This window comes from Calliphora vicina, chromosome 2, assembly GCF_958450345.1.
Source record: "Calliphora vicina chromosome 2, idCalVici1.1, whole genome shotgun sequence".
In the NCBI taxonomy this organism is placed as follows: Eukaryota; Metazoa; Arthropoda; class Insecta; order Diptera; family Calliphoridae; genus Calliphora; species Calliphora vicina.
The window spans coordinates 130,903,890-130,922,130 of NC_088781.1; positions in this window are offsets into that span (position 1 = coordinate 130,903,890).

The window sequence follows — 18,241 nt, forward strand, 5'->3', positions numbered from 1 at the left end:
CGGCACAGCCTAATGTAGGTCTCTTACTTGTTTATACACAAATATTTGTCCCATGTTGTGACACTGTTTGATATCAAAATATTTCTCTCAAATTAAACAAAAGAATGCTAGAGTTAAAAAAAAATATAATTAATGCTTAACAACTACGTATGTATAGAGAAAATGCCGGGGAAAACTATTTCAAAAATTTCCCAAACTTCCAAAAATAAATTAATTAATAAATTAAAAACTAATGAAATACAAAATCTTGGATGCAACATAAAATAATCAAAACTTTCCTAACTAAACCATTAAAAAATCTTAAAGAAAAAACTTACCTTTAATCAACTACAAAAGATGAAATATTCCACAGAGTAAAAGAAATCCTTAAAATCCATTAAGAAGTAAGCAAAATATATTTAATATATTAATTTTTATTGCAGTAACTTGTATTTTCAAATGTAATTTTCTTATTTTTTTATTGAATTCCAGAAAATATTATAATTTTCTATGTTTTAAACTTGGTTTAACTAATTTCCTTTATTCTCTTTTCACTATAATTCTTTGACACTAAGAAAACGTTAATTTCCACCACTTTTAATACAACTTAAGTGTAACCGTTTTTACCCGTTTAACGTTGTTAACGCGTTCGTATTCGAAAGAGTACTAAGCGCCTGCGTGCGTGTTTAAAAACCAGATTGTTCTTTTTTGTTTCTTTGACAATGCACAATGGCTAAAATGGCCACAAGAAAACAAGTTCAAGTTGAAGGTTTCTACCAACTATGTGTAGTTTGGTTAAAACGACAAAGAAGTAGGGAGAAAATTCAATAAGAAACAAAATAAAATTACCACAAATTAAAATAACATTAAAAGAGAGTTTCGAGAAAAATACTCTCATGATCTTTCTTTCTCTATCTCTCTCTCTTTCACAAACAAACCTGTTCTGGTTAAAACTGTTTACCTTTCTTAAATGCAAAGAAAACAAGAAGAAACGTTAGTAGGAAAATAAAAACAGTTCTTTCAATTTACAATAGACAATACAGAGAGGTCACTCTCTGTATTGAAAGAAAAGAAAAGAGAGGCTTCGTAAATTCAAAGTAATTTTTTATTTACAAGAAATTGTTAAACAAAATTCTCAAGAGACTAAATTTTGTTAATAGAAAATTTCTTTACATCAAACTAACAAATTTACAATTCTTTTAAGAAATTGTTATAGTTTGAGCGTATTAACTGTCAAATTTACATAAAAAGAGCTATCATTAAAAGAGAAAGTGCTGCAATGATTACAGCTAAAAGTATGTTATTATGTGGTTAACAATTGAGGCAACCAAATTACCAATTATAACAAATACTTGCTTATTCTAGCATTAAATTTGATACACAACCATTAAGAGAATTTAATGGCTTTTTAAAAATTACCCTGATAAAGAGACACTTTAAATATGTACAACGAGGGCAGCTTAATGAGGACTTAAAAGAAAATCCATTAAAATGATTCCCAAAAAATGTTCATGCTGCTGAAAAATTTGTCTTGACATAAATTTCTATAGCACATTTGGTCTTGACACAAATTTCTATAGATACTTTTGTCTTGATATAAAAATTTCTAAAGAAAATTTTGTCTTGATATAAAAATTTCTAAAGGAAATTTTGTCTTGATATAAAAATTTCTATAGAAAATTTTGTCTTGATATAAAAATTTCTATAGAAAATTTTGTCTTGATATAAAAATTTCTATAGAAAATTTTGTCTTGATATAAAAATTTCTATAGAAAATTTTGTCTTGATATAAAAATTTCTATAGAAAATTTTGTCTTGATATAAAAATTTCTATAGAAAATTTTGTCTTGATATAAAAATTTCTATAGAAAATTTTGTCTTGATATAAAAATTTCTATAGAAAATTTTGTCTTGATATAAAAATTTCTATAGAAAATTTTGTCTTGATATAAAAATTTCTATAGAAAATTTTGTCTTGATATAAAAATTTCTATAGAAAATTTTGTCTTGATATAAAAATTTCTATAGAAAACTTTGTCTTGACATAAAAATTTCTATAGATAACTTTGTCTTGACATAAAAATTTCTATAGATAACTTTGTCTTGACATAAAAATTTCTATAGAAAACATTGTCTTGACATAAAAATTTCTATAGAAAATTTTGTCTTGACATAAAGATTTCTATAGAAAATTTTGTCTTGACATAAAGATTTCAATAGAAAATTTTGTCTTGACATAAAGATTTCTATAGAAAATTTTGTCTTGACATAAAGATTTCTATAGAAAATTTTGTCTTGACATAAAGATTTCTATAGAAAATTTTGTCTTGACATTAAGATTTCTATAGAAAATTTTGTCTTGACATAAAGATTTCTATAGAAAATTTTGTCTTGACATAAAGATTTCTATATAAAATTTTGTCTTGACATAAAGATTTCTATAGAAAATTTTGTCTTGACATAAAAATTTCTATAGAAAATTTTGTCTTGACATAAAAATTTCTATAGAAAATTTTGACTTGACATAAAAATTTCTATAGAAAATTTTGTCTTGACATAAAAATTTCTATAGAAAATTTTGTCTTGACATAAAAATTTCTATAGAAAATTTTGTCTTGACATAAAAATTTCTATAGAAAATTTTGTCTTGACATAAAAATTTCTATAGAAAATTTTGTCTTGACATACAAATTTCTGTAGAAAATTTTGTCTTGACATAAAGATTTCTATAGAAAATTTTGTCTTGACATAAAAATTTCTGTAGAAAATTTTGTCTTGACATAAAAATTTCTGTAGAAAATCTTGTCTTGACATAAAAATTTCTATTGAAAACTTTGTCTTGACATAAAAATTTCTATAGAAAACTTTGTCTTGACATACAAATTTCTATAGAAAACTTTGTCTTGACATAAAAATTTCTATAGAAAACTTTGTCTTGACATAAAAATTTCTATAAAAAACTTTGTCTTGACATACAAATTTCTATAGAAAACTTTGTCTTGACATACAAATTTCTATAGAAAACTTTGTCTTGACATACAAATTTCTATAGAAAACTTTGTCTTGACATACAAATTTCTATAGAAAACTTTGTCTTGACATACAAATTTCTATAGAAAACTTTGTCTTGACATACAAATTTCTATAGAAAACTTTGTCTTGACATAAAAATTTCTATAGAAAACTTTGTCTTGACATACAAATTTCTATAGAAAACTTTGTCTTGACATACAAATTTCTATAGAAAACTTTGTCTTGACATACAAATTTCTATAGAAAACTTTGTCTTGACATACAAATTTCTATAGAAAACTTTGTCTTGACATAAACTTTCTATAGAAAACTTTGACTTGACATAAAATTTCTATAGAAAACTTTGACTTGACATAAAATTTCTATACAAAATTTTCTCTGACATAAATTTCTATAGAAAATTTTATCTTGACATAAAATTTTTATAAAAAATTCTTGACATAAAATTTCTCTAAAAAAATCTATCTTGACATACAATTTGTATAGAAAATTTTGTCTGACACAAATTTCTATAGAAAATTTTGTCTTGACATACAATTAATAAAAAAAAAAATTGTCTTGATACAAATTTCTATACAAATTTCTGTAGAAAATTTTGCGTAGATAATAATTTCTATTTGGATTGCTTTAAGAATAATATAATTTTTGTCTATGTAAAAAATTTCACACATGAATTTTCATAACAAAATTTCGTTATTTTCCAATTATCTCTTTCCTACTTTATTACTCTCTCCTTACTATCTCTTTTTGTATGCTCTATGTATTTAAGAGCATAGATTTCTTTTAAAGAGATTTCAAACATGTTTAGGTATCTAATTATAGTCAGGTATTTCTGTAATTTTAGGCCTACCAAACCAACAAGTGCATTAAATTTCCATACAAATTAATTAAAATTCTTGGCTGGAAATTCACGTGAGAGCGTGTGTTTGGGTAGAGTGTGCGTCTGCTTGATTTTATGTTTCTATGTGCAATTAAAACTAACATGTGTATAATTTTCAGAAAACCTGTACTTAATGTTAAATAATAAAAAATTATTTATGTGAAAAATAATTGTTTAGAAAATTTTAAAAACATTGGTTTTTTATTAAGTTTTTCTTTTTTTAACAAGATAATAGACATTTGCTAAAAGTCATAAATTGTTATGGAAATTAAAACATTAATGTAGGAAAAAAGTTGAGCTATAAACAACAGTGGAGCGTTAAAATCAAGTTAAATATTAAACATATTTTAACTATTTCTTAACAAAATTTTTATTTAAAGTTTTTACAATATAAAATTTATTCTGGATGTAAATCTCTTAATAAAGTTTCTTTTTTTATTTAAAAGTGTTGATTCACTTCAAAGCAATTGACTTATCTTAACGTTTGACTTCTTATTTAACAATTTTTCATTCACTTCTTTTAATAACAACTTAATATATTTTCCTTCACATAAAAATCCCTTTAATAATATTGACTTTTTCTTTCTCTTTGTTTATTTTGACATATTTACCAACGAACGAAATTTACAAAAATAATAAATTTCAACAATAAATACCCAACACCAACTTCCACGTCATGCAAAACAACATCAAACATTCTCTTATAAAGAAAGTAGGAAACCTTTATGAAACAAATAAATAAAAAATTGAAAATACCTAGTCATTCATATCTTTCGCACTATATTGTTATAAACAAACAAAATAAAGCCAATATAAAGAACACACATCCACGTTCTTATACATATTTGAAGTCCTTATTTTAGAGTTTTGAGTGACTGAGTGTTTATATTAAAAACGACGGCAACATCAATATCAGCAACACAGAAAAATAAGTGTGATAAGCCAAATGTTGAATGATGCTACACGTTCTTATAAGAACCTCTGAGTAAAAAGGATGTGCAAGAGAAACAGGGACAGAGAGAGACAGAGTTGCACACATCCTTAACGAGTTGAGCTCTCAAACATACATCAAACCAACACAAGACAACATATGAAGTAGAGGAAATTAAAAACCGGATATTGAGAAGATGACAGTCAAAGACCACTCCATAAATACACTATAGACAGAATTTTCTATAGAAATCTTTATGTCAAGACAAAATTTTCTATAGAAATTTGTATGTCAAGACAAAATTTTCTATAGAAATTTGTATGTCAAGACAAAATTTTCTATAGAAATTTGTATGTCAAGACAAAATTTTCTATAGAAATTTGTATGTCAAGACAAAATTTTCTATAGAAATTTGTATGTCAAGACAAAATTTTCTATAGAAATTTGTATGTCAAGACAAAATTTTCTATAGAAATTTGTATGTCAAGACAAAATTTTCTATAGAAATTTGTATGTCAAGACAAAATTTTCTATAGAAATTTGTATGTCAAGACAAAATTTTCTATAGAAATTTGTATGTCAAGACAAAATTTTCTATAGAAATTTGTATGTCAAGACAAAATTTTCTATAGAAATTTGTATGTCAAGACAAAATTTTCTATAGAAATTTGTATGTCAAGACAAAATTTTCTATAGAAATTTGTATGTCAAGACAAAATTTTCTATAGAAATTTGTATGTCAAGACAAAATTTTCTATAGAAATTTGTATGTCAAGACAAAATTATAGAAATTTTTATGTCAAGACAAAATTTTCTATAGAAATTTGTATGTCAAGACAAAATTTTCTATAGAAATTTGTATGTCAAGACAAAATTTTCTATAGAAATTTGTATGTCGAGACAAAATTTTCTATAGAAATTTTTATGTCAAGACAAAATTTTCTATAGAAATTTTTATGTCAAGACAAAATTTTCTATAGAAATTTTTATGTCAAGACAAAATTTTCTATAGAAATTTGTATGTCAAGACAAAATTTTCTATAGAAATTTTTATGTCAAGACAAAATTTTCTATAGAAATTTTTATGTCAAGACAAAATTTTCTATAGAAATTTTTATGTCAAGACAAAATTTTCTATAGAAATTTGTATGTCAAGACAAAATTTTCTATAGAAATTTGTATGTCAAGACAAAATTTTCTATAGAAATTTGTATGTCAAGACAAAATTTTCTATAGAAATTTGTATGTCAAGACAAAATTTTCTATAGAAATTTGTATGTCAAGACAAAATTTTCTATAGAAATTTGTATGTCAAGACAAAATTTTCTATAGAAATTTGTATGTCAAGACAAATTTTATGTCAAGACAAAATTTTCTATAGAAATTTTATGTCAAGACAAAATTTTCTATAGAAATTTTATGTCAAGACAAAATTTTCTATAACAATTTTATGTCAAGACAAAATTTTCTATATAAATTTGTGTCAAGACAAAATTTTCTATAGAAATTTTATGTCAAGAAAAATTATTTTCAGTTGCTAACCCCGTATATTAATCACTATAAATATCGGCAATAAAAAACCTAGCAGCACTATAAATATTTATCAATTTGACACCCAAAAAAAATTATTCTAAAGATACAGAAAAATACAGAGATAAATAATGTCAAAAATAAATTGAATTTAATATATAGCAAAATAAAAGAATATAATAAAAATTTTATTATAAATAAAATACAAGAATGAATGAAATGAAAAATATAAACAGAAAACACGTACATGTGATGTGTGTAATTCTCTCACACTTACAATAGGTGCGACAGGCTGCAGGCCACAACGAAAATGAATTAATGAGGAAGCAGTGGCAGGCTGTGAGGTGTATTATTTGAAATAGCTTATTTATAAATAAGGTAGTAATACTGTATCGATTTACATTTAATATAGAAAATTTTGTCTAGATATCAATTTTTTCAATAGTTTCAATATTATGTCTTGAGACAATTTTCTATAGAAAATTTTGTCTTGACAGGAATTATAAAAAATTTAGTATTGAGAGAAATATCTATAGAAAATTTTGTCTTGACACAAATTTCTGACAATTTATGAAAAGACAAAAATTTCTATAGAAAATTCTCTCTTGGCATAAAAATTCTATAGAAAGTTTTGTCTTGACATAAAAATTTCTAAACAAAATTTTGTATTGACATAAAAATGTCTATAGAAAATTATGTCTTGACAAACAAATTTCTATAGAAAATTTTGTCATGATATAAATTTCTGACAATTTATGAAGATACAAAAATTTATATACAAAATTCTATCTTGACATAAAAATTCTATAGAAAATTTTGTCTTGACATAAAAATTTCTTAACAAAATTTTGTCTTGACATAAAAATTTCTAAAGAAAATTTTATATAGAAAATATTTATATAGAAAATTCTATCTTGACATAAAAATTCTATAGAAAATTTTGTCTTGACATAAAAATTTCTAAACAAAATTTTGTCTTGACATACAAATTTCTATAGAAAATTTTGTCTTGACCTAAAAATTTCTATAGAAAATTTTGTCTTGACCTAAAAATTTCTATAGAAAATTTTGTCTTGACATAAAATGTCATTAGAAAATATTGTCTTGACATAAATTTCAACAGAAAATATTGTCTTGACATAAAATATCAATAGAAAATATTGTCTTGACATAAATTTCAATAACAATTTTTGTCTAGAGTTATGAGGTGTCAGCATGTGACCATTATCGATATTTATTTTTTAATTTTTAGAATTTGTGAACAGTAATTAAAATAGCTGGGAATATATTTACCGTTTTTATGACTTTATTTGTTTGAAAAACGTTCAAATTAGTAACTAATAATTAACATAATTTTTGTTTCTCAAACTTCAAACACTTTTTGCAAAAAATTTCTAGACCACATCGGTGTTACTACAGCCATGAATGGATGAATGGTTAAAAAAAAGAAGATTTAAATGAATAAGTGATGAATGTATAGACTAGAAAACGTATACAATGTTAGAATATTCATAAATGACATAACAAAGATATTGTACGACTATTTACACACTCAGCTCAGAATTCATTAAGAACAATAGTAATAAAAATAATAAAAAATATAAAAAAAAAATCATAATACGGTGATATAACACAATTTATTTAATGTTTTATTTGTTATTCTTTATACTACATTGAAATAGAGTATTACAATTTTTTTATTTTATTAAACATCAAAAATGAAATAAAGAACAAATTTATGGAAAAACTTAAATAGATTACTGGCACGCCATTATCTGAATTAACAGCAACAATGAAATACATTTAGAACAAATTTAGAGAAGAAAAAAAAACAAGCGTAACAAAAGATGTGCGCATGCGTAACCAAGAAAGACTTGTAAAATAGAAAAAAAGTGGGAAAAATGGGAAACTTATTGCAGTTTATTAAAATTGTTCACATAATTACTAGCTGGCTTGTTCTAAATTGGAATATAAAAGAGTTTAATTTGAATTTGATTTAATCGAATTAAAGAAGATAAGAAAAAACCCAAAAAAAAGCCAGCTTGAACACAAATTATCTAATATTAAAAAAATTAATGGCATGTTTTAAGTTTATTAAGAAAGAAATTAATAGTAAATAATAAAAACGCATTATTGAAAAGAAAAGAAGCTGTAAAACCAAAACATTTCAGTTTATGGGTCAGAATAAAATGATAAATGGTTTTTATAAAGAAAATAATTATCTTAATTAGTATAAAGGTCTGGAGAAAAATAAGTTTATTTCGTTTTAAAAACGGTTAAATTTGATTTATATGTTGTCTCAAATAAAAAAATACACTTTATCAAAAACGTTATATTTATGTTCCAATTACCTCGTAACTGATTTTTTTCAATATCATGCAATGTTATTGCTGGAGTAATCGCTTGACGTCAAAATTTTATATTAGAAAAATTATCAGTTAATGAATTATACAAATTTAAGAAAATAATATAAATAAAATTATTGATCAATTCAACAGTTCTTACGCTCTCCTGAAAAATTTGAAAATATCACTTAAGTTGTTTTATCCAAAGTCCACAGATTTGTTAATTATTTCATATGTTCTAATTTTTTTTTTTTAAATTAACAACATTTTGTGATTTATAAAAATAAAATTTGTAAAGAATTCGTTTGTAGACGAATCGTTTGTTTAGAAATTCTATCAGTTTATAGAAACAGACTAGCGATCAATATTACAGTTTTAGGAGTACTGTAAAATGAATTTTTATTTTACAGCCTAAAAGTAGGCCATTATTTCTCACATGTAAATCACACAATTATCTACAGTATCACTAAATAGATAAGGGTATTGGTACTTTATAATAAAAATACCATATAATACCCTACACAAAATTTCAATAATTTATATTTTTGAGTGATTTTCGGAAGTGGGCCTTATATGGGAGCTATGACCAATTATGGACCGATCACCATGAAATTAGGTCGTGTGATTTATGTCTATATTAAAGTTAACTATGTTGAATTTTGTGTGTAGACCAACATTTTTAAGCGATTTATGCACGTTAAAGTGATTTTCGGAAGCGGGTGTATATGGGAGCTATGACTAATTATGGACCGATCGAAACAAAATTTGGTGACATGAATTTTGTATATATAAAACTTATTTGGAGCCAAATATGTCGAGATACATATATAAATTAAACATTTATGACCGATAAAGTCCAATTTCGGAAGGACATTTGTATGGGGGCTAGGTGAAATAATGGACCGATTTCAGCCAGTTTCAATAGGCTTCGTCCTTGGGCCGAAAAAATAATATGCACCAAATTCGATCGAAATATCTTCAAAATTGCGACTGTACTCTGTGCACAAGGTTTACATGGACAGCCAGCCGACCAGCCAGCTAGACGGACATCGTTTAATCGACTCAGAAAGTGATTCTAAGTCGATCGGTATACTTTAAGGTGGGTGTTAGACCAATATTTTTGGGCGTTAAAAACATCTGCACGCATAATACCCTCCCCACTATGGTGGTGCAGGGTATAAACACTCATGCTAAAAATAATTCAATTTTTTTAAAACTGATAAAACTATATGAAAGAAAAAAGAACGGCGCATATTTTGTATTACTCAGTTCAAAACACCCGGATCAGGCAGGCAGCAAATGAGCGATATGTGTTCTTGTTTTTAACCTTTTTTATTACTTTTTGTTTTCCTTACTTAGACAAAGATAAGAAGCGACAACACCAGCATCCGCACAACCATTGGGCCGCACGATTGTGGAGTTAGACCCAACAACGGTGAGCGGTTAATAGAATTGTAACAGACACATCACTGGTGGCTCCATTTCACCGTTCAAGGAGATACATGAATATACATGAACATCAACGATCGGCAACTCATGCAACTACATCGATCATATATGTGTTAGCAGAAGATAAAGAAGCTCCCTTTCGGATGTCAGAAACAGACGAGCAGCTGACATAGGAAGTTATCACGAGCTCATCATAGGATAAATAGTGCAAAAACAAAGAAAATCCTGGATATCAGACGACACTTGGAAACTAATTTCTCAAAGAAGCAATACTGCTGACTAAACGAGTAAAGAAAGCTGTAAAAAGAGAGAAAATATATTTCCTGGAACGGTTACCAATAGCAGAAGCGGCTAGCCAGAATAACATGAGAAAACTTCATCTCATCTCACTAATCAAAAGTGTAACATGAGCCAAGCAGTTGCTGATCGCAGTGGTGTACTGCTAACAAATAATGATGCTCAGATACAAAGATGGTGAGAGCATTTCGAAGAAATTACTGAAGACAACGTAAGAAACAACAGCAGTCCTGCAGGAAATAGCTTGAGAAAAGCATTTAGACCCAAAGTCTAAATAAGATAAAAAAGCCCATCGTAAAATTAGAAAGTAATAAGACAGCAGGCTAAGATGGAATATCAGCCAAAATTCTACGTGCTGTCATCAAAAACTCAGATGAACTTCTACAGCCTTACATCAGATGAGTCTGGGAGGAAGAGAGGCTGCCTAAATCATGGAAAAACATCATAATTGTAAAGTTACCGAAAAGTGGCGATTTGAAAGATTGCAAGATACTGGCAGTCATAGTACAGGGAAGAATGGTTTTCGGCCAAATAGAAGTTACTTAGACTTCAAGAAAGCCTTCCATACATTAAGACGAACTGCCACACAGAGGGATTTTGGTGTCAAAAAGTCAATTTTTCAAACACTTAATTTCAAAAATCAAATGATGCAGTTTTGTAGATAAATGTTTAAAGATGAAATGTACACTGATAGTTTTAAGAAAATTTATTTTTTTTTTTAAAAAAAATTTAAGTAAAATCCAAGTGTGTTAAGCAAAAATTTACTTATATTTTCACGCAATTCAGTGGTTTATTTATGTATAATTTTCCTAATAATACCATTTAACTTTAACATATTCGAAAAATATAGCATTTCTCCATAAATACAAAAAAAAAAATTATGGGGATATCATAAACCGTTAAGAAGATATGGCCATATTTATAAGCCTCTAAAAATTATTTTATTTTTGATTTTCCATGGCGAAAAAAAAATTTTGCCCCACTTTCCCCCAAGCTGTTTTTTTTAATAAAATGAAAGGTGGGATTGTCTTGTTTCGATTAAAAGAAAAAATAGTTTTCGGAAGTTTTCGGAACAGGATGAAAGCTTCATATTTTTTGTCGAATAATAAACGAAATATCAAAAAAATTCTTATCTATGTATGGGTTTCGTGGGCGGTGGGCGTGACCGATTTAATTGAAACTCGGCATGCGTTCCTTTTTTGTATCAATAAATGTATGTACCAAATTTCTAGACTTTTCTTGGATAGAAAAAATTTTATGAGAAAAAATCTATTTGGATTGTATGGGCAGTGGGCGTTGGGCGTGGTCGATTTTGATAAAATTTAATTTTTTTCTAGTTTGGTCCATATAATTATCGGTAACAAATTTCAGCGCTCTACGACCACTCCTTATAATTTTTGCAAAAAAATGTATGAAGCCATCCCTCTGTGTGCCATATGGAAAGCATTGAGTAGGAAAGGATTACCACAGAAAATAATTCGAATCATCAGAACTATTTAGAACTCTCAGTTCTTCCCAACGGGAACATTAGTCAAAAAGTTCATACTAATCCTGGTGTAAAACAAGGATGCTTTTATCACTTCAACTGTTCACAATCATGCTGGATCATATAATGAGAGAAGTCTATTTAGAGAGAAAATGAATTACATTAAGTCTCTCACGCCAACTCGTGGATTTCGATTATGCGGATGATATTTGTCTACTCTCACACAAAATCTCCCACATGCAAACGAAACTGCAAGATCTGGAAAGATTAGCACTTAATGTTGGTCTTGAATTAGACCAACTTCTACTACCACACATCACATCCATCTGGGAGAAGGAAAGGCTACCTCCAACTTGAAAGAATGACATCATCGTTAAGTTTCCGAAAAGTGGCGACTTGAAAGATAGCAAGAACTACAGAGGAATTACTCTGCTTAATACCATATAGAAGATACCAGCAATCATAATACAGGGTAGGCTTCAAATTAAAATGGAAAACATTCTTATAATAGAACAATCTCTAGAATGGCGTACGCCCCTACTGTTCGTAGATTTAAATAAAGCTTTCGATACCATCAGACGGATTGCCATATGGAAAGTATCAGAGTCAAAGCTATGTACGAGGATGCAGAACTATCAGTTCTTCACAACGGGAATATATGTCAACCATTTCACACAAAAGCTGGAGTAAAACCCGGTTAATATCGATCACAATCACACAAAAATCACAATCATCAATAAGTGCCTTAGAGTCATATGCAGAATATTCTGGCCCAACACCATCAGCAACACGGTTCTCTGGAACTAAACCAATGAGAAACTGAGACAAATCAAATTCCGAAAATGGAAGTGGATCCGCCATACTATCAGGAAGATGTCCAATAGTATTATAAAGATGACGCTGGAATAAAATCCTCAAGGCTCAAGAAGCCGTGGTTGACCCAAGAACAGCTGAAAACGCACGGTACTTCAAGAAAGGAGTGAAAATAACAGAACTCTAAATTTTTCACAACGGGAACATCAGTCAACCAGTACAACAAGGATGCGATTTATCACCTCAACTGTTCACCATCGTGCTGGATCATATAATGAGAGAAGTCGGTTTAGAGAGAAAAACCGAGTAAGATGGAAATGCTTTGTGAAAACCACATGCTCCCAAGAGGTGTAATGGAGAAAAAAATTAGATGAAGATACATTTTTAAATTTTGTTTGCATCTTTATCAGTTTAGAAGATATATGATTAACGCATTTATCCCCTACACGTTCCAATTTCCAAAAATCCCTTCTTAGTGGATGTACATAGGAGAGGGGAACCTATTGTTCAAAATTCATAACTCTGCGGTTTAAGCTGGGCCATGTTAAATCAGTAATTCACTCAGTAACGTTACTTCTTTATGTTAAATATTTAAGATACATTTTAAGCATTTCTTTAATATTTCCTTTAAAGCCCTACATTTCTGTGTCCCACATGCATTTTCAAATGTTTAAAAAAAAAATACCTACATTTTTCTGTGAAATTATTTTCATTTTACAGCTGCAGCATAATACACACTTACATTACATACCTTTTGTACCCAAAGTATCAAAAAATATTATTTTTAATCGTATTTAAGAAACATTAAACCGCACCATCAGCCACGCAAAAACACCGAGCCAACCATCCAACCAACCATCGAACCACCGTCAACAGCAACACAAAATGTTTTCCCCTAACAATATGCATTAATAAGCACGACAGTGATACAATATGCAACAACGAGTACAACAACAATAATAACAACAACAAAACCATCATATACATATAAACAATAAATGACAAAAAAAAAAAAGAGAGAAAAAAATAATATGGAAAGAAAAGAAATTCCTACTGCCATAATCATGCCATTAAACATAATTTGATGCTGTTTGCAAATGAATTTGTCTGCATAAGTATCCCAGCAGTTAAGCGGATAGTCAATGTATCCCTTATAGAACAGACTTATTCCTTTGTTTCCCTTATAGATCCCTAGTAGTGCAGATGGAAGTCAATTGATTACTTTATACATCCCTCGTAATCTAATATGAAATCAATTGTTACTTTAGGTAGCTAGTAAGGAACTGACTATCTACTTAGCATAAGAATTCCACTCGTTGACCAATTCGGGGAAAATTGACCCCCAGCCAAGGACAGACACGTGTTAAAATTACTAGTCACATAGCTAGTTATGTAACTAGTTGTCACCCTAAATGATAGATAAAATCACTAGTTAGGGACAGTATCCTAGAACTGCTGGAATGTGAGTCGGTAAGTGTGTGACTGTGTACAGCATTTACATTATGTATGCATCATGCTCATGCATGCAAATGATAACCCAGCAAAATTTTAAAGGAGTACTAAAAGACACATTTAAATTTTCCTTAAAATCGTTTCACAGTTTACAAATTTAAATTGTTTGCTTAAAATGTTGCTGGGCGGTTGCACTTACACATGTATTTTGCTACAAAACACACATGTACAGCATAAATAAATATGTGTATGCATGTGACTACAATAAAATTCACATATTTTTGCATATTTTAGCCTGTATTAAAAATATGTTTATATAATTTTATTGTCATTTTGCTTGCAACGAGACCACAATGCAATTGTAAAAATAGTTTGTGTTTTTCAGCTGTTTCTCCTCCATTTATAATTTTACTCCACCATCCAGAGAAAGAAGAACAAAAAAAAATTACAATAATACATACAACTTACAACATCCAGTAGCAAGCATAGCACATACATTTTATATATAAAATTGACAATAGTGCCACAATCTATACCACATCAACATGTAAAATACTAGCGTACTGCAACACTGAATGTGGCAACAGCCAAACAGGAAAGTTTGCAAAGACACCAGGACTTTGCATGTAAGGAGTGAGATCGAAAAATTCTTAACACACGTTTTTCATTACATTTTTTAACCCAAGTATTATTTGAATTTTTTTTTGATCAAGTTACCTTTGAAAAACATGTCAGTTATTATGTGTAATGTCAATTATATTAATTTTTTTGTTAATCTGATTAAAATGAGTGACCAGAAAAAAGTGCGTACTGAAATTATTAAATATTTTCAACAAAACCCAACTTGGTCTTACAAAAAGTTGGCCAAGCATACAAAGGTCTGCCGTCAAACTGTTTCCAATGTTATTAAACAGTACCGGGAGAACTTGTCAGTTGATAGAAAACCTGGTTCAGGTAGAAGGAATGGTCCACATGATGTTTCTAAAGCCAAAAAAATAGAACGCATTTTCAAAAGAGCTCCCAACACATCCGGTAGGAAAGCAGCCCGGTTAGCTCAGTGCTCGGACTATTTGGTACGAAAAGTTAAAGCTAATGCAGGTTTAAAAACATACAAGGCTCAAAAAGTTCCTGACAGGAACGCTACTAAAAATTTAGAGGCCAAAAACAGAGCACGGAAATTGAAGTCAAGTTTTATAAAAAAATATTCTTGCTGCATAATGGATGACGAAACGTATGTTCTGGCAGATTTTTCGCAACTTCCAGGTCAAAAATTTTATGTTGCTGATGCTCGAGGGAATGTTGAAGAAAAGTTTAGGACCCAAAAGCAGACAAAATTTCCCAGAAAGTTCTTGGTATGGCAAGCAATATGCAGTTGCGGCAAAAGAAGCCACTCATTTGTTACAACGGGCTCTATAAATACCGAAATTTACATCAAGGAATGTTTACAAAAAAGGCTGCTTCCATTCATAAGACTTCATAATGTGTCCACTTATTTTTGGCCTGACTTGGCATCCTGTCACTATGGCAAACAAGCCCTTGAGTGGTACAAGAACAATAATGTGGTATTTGTACCAAGAGAGGCAAATCCTCCAAACTGCCCGGAGCTAAGGCCAGTGGAGAGATATTGGGCTCTTGTTAAAAGAGAATTGAAGAGTACAAAAAAGGTGTCCAAAAGTGTGGTAGATTTTAAACGGAGATGGACTACATGTTCGAGCAAAGTGACAGAAAGCACTATAAAAACGTTAATGGAAGGGTTTCCGAAAAAGGTTCAAAATTTCATCACTAGTGATTAAAACTATAAAAATAATTTTTTTTGTAAATTGTAATAATAATTTCAATCAAATAAAAAAAAAATTAAAGCTGTAAGTTTAGTGGTTTCTTTTTTATAAACATATATGTATGTTAAGAATTTTTCGATCTCACTCCTTATGTAAGTATGTGAGTGTTGGCAGTTAACAGCGTGTAAGAGTGTATTTGTTATCGTCTGTTGCTTTTAAGTGAGGACAGAGTTGTTTGTAGTTTCCTTCAATTTATACGTTCGTATATGTTTTTTTTTTGTTGCTTTGCAAAACGTTAAGCCGCTTTTAAAAACGTAAAGTGATCACATTAAAATAACAAAATTTACATACTTATGTAACCAACTAGAACTTAAATAGAACCTGAACTAGAACTAGAACCTGAACTAGAACCTGAACTAGAACCTGAACTAGAACCTGAACTAGAACCTGAACTAGAACCTGAACTAGAACCTGAACTAGAACCTCAACTAGAACCTGAACTAGAACTAGAACCCGAACTAGAACCTGAACTAAAACCTGAACTAGAACCTGAACTAGAACCTGAACTAGAACCTGAACTAGAACCTGAACTAGAACCTGAACTAGAACCTGAACTAGAACCTGAACTAAAACCTGAACTAAAACCTGAACTAGAACCTGAACTAGAACCTGAACTAGAACTAGAACCTGAACGAGAACCTGAACTAAAACCTGAACTAGAACCTGAACCTGAACTAGAACCTGAACCTGAACTAGAACCTGAACTAGAACCTGAACTAGAACCTGAACTAGAACCTGAACTAGAACCTGAACTAGAACCTCAACTAGAACTAGAACCTGAACTAGAACCTGAACTAGAACCTTAACTAAAACCTGAACTAGAACCTGAACTAGAACCTGAACTAGAACCTGAACTAGAACCTGAACTAGAACCTGAACTAGAACCTGAACTAGAACCTGAACTAGAACCTGAACTAGAACCTGAACTAGAACCTGAACCTGAACTAGAACCTGAACTAGAACCTGAACTAGAACCTGAACTAGAACCTGAACTAGAACCTGAACTAGAACCTGAACTAGAACCTGAACTAGAACCTGAACCTGAACTAGAACCTGAACTAGAACCTGAACTAGAACCTGAACTAGAACCTGAACTAGAACCTGAACTAGAACCTGAACTAGAACCTGAACTAGAACCTGAACTAGAACCTGAACTAGAACCTGAACTAGAACCTGAACTAGAACCTGAACTAGAACCTGAACTAGAACCTGAACTAGAACCTGAACTAGAACCTGAACTAGAACCTGAACTAGAACCTGAACTAGAACCTGAACTAGAACCTGAACTAGAACCTGAACTAGAACCTGAACTAGAACCTGAACTAGAACCTGAACTAGAACCTGAACTAGAACCTGAACTAAAACCTGAACTAAAACCTGAACTAGAACCTGAACTAGAACCTGAACTAGAACTAGAACCTGAACGAGAACCTGAACTAAAACCTGAACTAGAACCTGAACCTGAACTAGAACCTGAACCTGAACTAGAACCTGAACTAGAACCTGAACTAGAACCTGAACTAGAACCTGAACTAGAACCTGAACTAGAACCTCAACTAGAACTAGAACCTGAACTAGAACCTGAACTAGAACCTTAACTAAAACCTGAACTAGAACCTGAACTAGAACCTGAACTAGAACCTGAACTAGAACCTGAACTAGAACCTGAACTAGAACCTGAACTAGAACCTGAACTAGAACCTGAACTAGAACCTGAACTAGAACCTGAACCTGAACTAGAACCTGAACTAGAACCTGAACTAGAACCTGAACTAGAACCTGAACTAGAACCTGAACTAGAACCTGAACTAGAACCTGAACTAGAACCTGAACCTGAACTAGAACCTGAACTAGAACCTGAACTAGAACCTGAACTAGAACCTGAACTAGAACCTGAACTAGAACCTGAACTAGAACCTGAACTAGAACCTGAACTAGAACCTGAACTAGAACCTGAACTAGAACCTGAACTAGAACCTGAACTAGAACCTGAACTAGAACCTGAACTAGAACCTGAACTAGAACCTGAACTAGAACCTGAACTAGAACCTGAACTAGAACCTGAACTAGAACCTGAACTAGAACCTGAACTAGAACCTGAACTAGAACCTGAACTAGAACCTGAACTAGAACCTGAACCTGAACTAGAACCTGAACTAGAACCTGAACTAGAACCTCAACTAGAACTAGAACCTGAACTAGAACCTG